This window comes from Hippopotamus amphibius, chromosome 1 (genome assembly GCF_030028045.1).
Source record: "Hippopotamus amphibius kiboko isolate mHipAmp2 chromosome 1, mHipAmp2.hap2, whole genome shotgun sequence".
In the NCBI taxonomy this organism is placed as follows: Eukaryota; Metazoa; Chordata; class Mammalia; order Artiodactyla; family Hippopotamidae; genus Hippopotamus; species Hippopotamus amphibius.
The window spans coordinates 74,808,026-74,811,755 of record NC_080186.1 but is presented as its reverse complement, the minus strand read 5'-3'; the positions used below and the strand labels follow the sequence as shown (position 1 = coordinate 74,811,755).

The following is a 3,730-nucleotide window of genomic DNA, read 5'->3' as shown; positions in this document are numbered from 1 at the left end:
AGGGATTAATATCCAAAATTTATAAAGGACTCAAACTCAATAGCAAAGGCCCCAAACAATTAAATTAAATTTAAAAAAATGGGCAAAGTAACCACATATACATTTTTACAAAGGAGACATCCAAACAGCTAACAGATACGTGAAAAGGTGCTCAACATCACTAATCATCAGGGAAATGTAAATCAAAACTACGATGAGATATACCCTCACACCTGTTAGAATGTTTATCTTCAAGAAGACAAGAGATAAGAGTTGGTGAAGATGTGGAGCAAAGGGAACACTTGTGCACTGTTGGTGGGATTTTAAACTAGTTTAGCCACTCACGATGGAGAAGAGTACGGAGTTTCCTTAAAACTTAAAAAAAACTACCATACAATGTCAATTAAACTTTTAGTATATATCCAAAGGAAATGAAAATAAGTTATGAAGAGACATATGCTTCCCATGTTTATTGCAGCATTATTCACAATAGCCAAGATATGGAAGCAACCTAAATATCCACTGTTAGATGAATGGATAAAGAAGTGTTATATGTGCACAGTGGAATATTATTCAGCCACAAGAAAGAAGGGAATCCTGCCATTTACAACAACATGGATAAACTTTGAGGGCATTATGCAGAGTGAGGTAAGTCAGACAGAGAAAGACAAATACTGTATGATAGCTCTTATACATGGAATCTGAAAACACTGAAATCAGAAAAGCAGAGAGTAAAATGATGGTTACCAGGAGCTAGGGGTGGGGAATGGGAGAAATGTTGTTTTAGAGTATATACTTGCAACTAGAGATAAATAAATCCTGAAGACCTAATACACAGTATAGTGATTACAGACAACAAAACTTTATTATAAATATTGAATTTGCTGAGACTAATTTTGTTGTTCCCAAAACTAGAAGAAATGATAACTATGTGATGTGATGGAGGTGGTAGCTAAGACTGCTATTGTAATATAAATGTATCAAATCATGTCTTACATTTTAAACTTAACAGAATGTTGTATGTCAAATATAATTCAATAAAAAGTAAAACAAAACAAAACAAAACAAAAAACCAACCAATTCTGGGAGCTCCCACAGGGAAATGGCTATTGTCATACCCCTCCCTACTAAAATCAAAAACACAAACAAAACAAGTACACACACAAAACCTGACAAACCATTACCATGTAAGGAAACAATTGATGATGAGGGAGAGTCAGAAAATATAAACAAAAGAATCAGTAGCTTAAGAACTTGAAATAAAGAAAATTGCAAGAGAAAAATATGCATATTTAAAGTGACAACAACAGCTGTGTAAGATTTATTTTGTACTTACTATGTGCCCTGCTCTGTTCCCGTTGCTTTCTATGCACTGTTACTTAATTTTTAAAATTGCGTGTGTAACATGAAAAAATCTTAAATGATACTTAGACAGACAGAAATAATTGAAACAGTCCTGGAAACAGAAAAATATTGGAATATCTCCTTCAAAATGCTAGAGAAAAATAACATCAATCTAAAATTCTATTCTCACATAAATTGTGAATCAAGACTGAAAGGAAACACATTCTAGACAATGCCTAAGAGCGTTTGTAATTCATAGTCTGTTTGCAATAGCCACTAAAGTCTACACTTTGATATGGAGATTTTTTTTAAACCGGCTTCATTCACTTTATTTTTCTCGTATAAAACTGTGTGGTGGCTATAGCTGGAGCCTGGGTCCTCTGCACAGAAACTCTGGTGTGGGTCTTTACAAGATGGACAGTGAATTTCTGACACGGGGACTTGGTGAACAACGTCTCTTTCCAGAGATCAGGAGTAAGATAATGGTAGGTCTTGGAAATGGCATCAAAAATTGACCTTGGCAAAGTTGCTCAGAGTGGCGTGCAGCCCCTGGCAGAGATGTAGCAGTTGTCAATTTTGGCCATCACCAGTAGCTTCTTGGGCACAGGGACTGAGACGATGCCAGTGCCGCTGGGGGCAGGGATGAGATGCACCTGTAACAGAGTCACAGCGGCCAGTCACCTTGCAAGGGATGGCATGGGGCTGGTGGATCTTGTTCACCCAGTAGTTTTGTCGCACAGGGACAAGACTTGTCCAGAATGATGGCCCCACAGATGTCAGTGGCTATCTCCTTAGAGCACTTGACACCCAAACTGACATGTCCGTTGTAATCCCCAATGGGGATAAATGCCTTGAACCTGTTCCGCTGGCCAGCATGGGTCTGCTTTTGCACAGGCATAATCTTCAAAACCTTGTCCTTGAGGGGTGCCCCCCAAAAAAGTCAATGATCTCAGATTCCTCGATGGGCAGACAGAAGAGATAGATCTTCTCCAAGGACTTGATCTTCATGTTCTTGACCAGGCAGCCCAGCTTGGTGACAGTGAGCCACTCCTTGTCCTCAGCTTTGCCTCTGTGAGCTCTGCGGTCTCAGCCCCTGGCCCCTGGGCCCCCGGATGCCACTGCTGAGGCCTCCGCAGAAGCCACCACTGCCTCCTATTCCAGGGCCCTTCCTCAGCACTGGCATCATTCAACGTTTGGTATTTTTACAGAGAAGAAGAGCTGGTATGGAGATTTTTAAATGCAGAAGGAAAGAATGTGATATAAGAAATACGATTAGCATAGTAATTGACATTGGCAAATCTAAATAAGCATCAGTTGTATAGAACAATAATGATGACAATGACTAGGTTGAGCATCTAATCAGGTTGACACTAAAATACTGAACATCAGATAGAGATGGGATGGGGCGTTTTAATGTTGTCAGGTTCGTGTAATTTTCTGGAGCAGGCCAGAAATATGTAATAAGAATAAACTTCATTAAGTCAGATATTTACTTAAAGAATAAGTGTGTGTATATGCGGCTTATTGTATGTCAAAAAAAAAGGGATAGCTGCTAGAAATAATAAAGTGGAGAGTGGGGAATGATAGGAAATGAGAGTGTGTAAGTATTATTGTGTGTATGTGTGTGTGTGCGTGGAGGGCCAGTGGTGAGGGAGTGTATAGTAACGACTTTGATTGGCCTTTGTCCACATTTCCTTGTGAGATAACCCCGAAGTCTTTGGAATTTGCATTGCACCTGATAGTTTATGCTAACAAGGTGACGCAAGTTGTGCACATGATGGCTTTCCTAATGCCATGACTCAGGGTGGGGCCGCTCACACTGATAATCTTAGGGGAAGAACTGGCCTTGCCAGGAAGACTAACCATGTGATTAGAGGCTTGCTACTTTGGGCCAAGTGATATCAACCTGACCTCCAGGAAAGGAAGGGTCCTGAAGATTGAGTTGAACCACTTGGCCAAGAATTCAATCAACCATGCCTTTATGATGAAACCCCAATAAAACTGTGAACCTCAAGTTCAGGTGAGCTTCCTGGGCTGGCAATTCTCCAAGTGCACATTGCCACAATTGATACCATGAAGATAATGCATCTCTGAGGAGATCGAAGCTTTCTGTTTAGAACCTTGTCAGTCGTAGGTTTTGCTCTATGTGTCTCTTCCTTTGGTTCTGAACTATATCCTTTTGTTATATTAAAACTGTTAACTGTAAAACAAACAAACAAGAAGAAGAATAAGTGTGTAGTATATAAACTTTGAATCAGTAGAGGAGAGGAAAATAAAATGGGGGTAAGGGGAAATTTTGCCTTTTCTGAAATGTTGATGAATGTTGAGAATATGAAGAAATCCTGAAGGAGAAGAATTAGGCGTTGAGGGGATATGTGTGTTCCAACTTTTCATCTTCAGCCTTAAG

At 39.6% G+C, this 3,730-nt stretch overlaps 1 pseudogene; it reads right to left on the bottom strand.

Moving 5' to 3' along the window:
* Positions 1 to 1,646: 1,646 nt before the first annotated feature.
* Positions 1,647 to 2,509, bottom strand: LOC130829760 (40S ribosomal protein S2-like; annotated as a pseudogene).
* Positions 2,510 to 3,730: the final 1,221 nt, after the last annotated feature.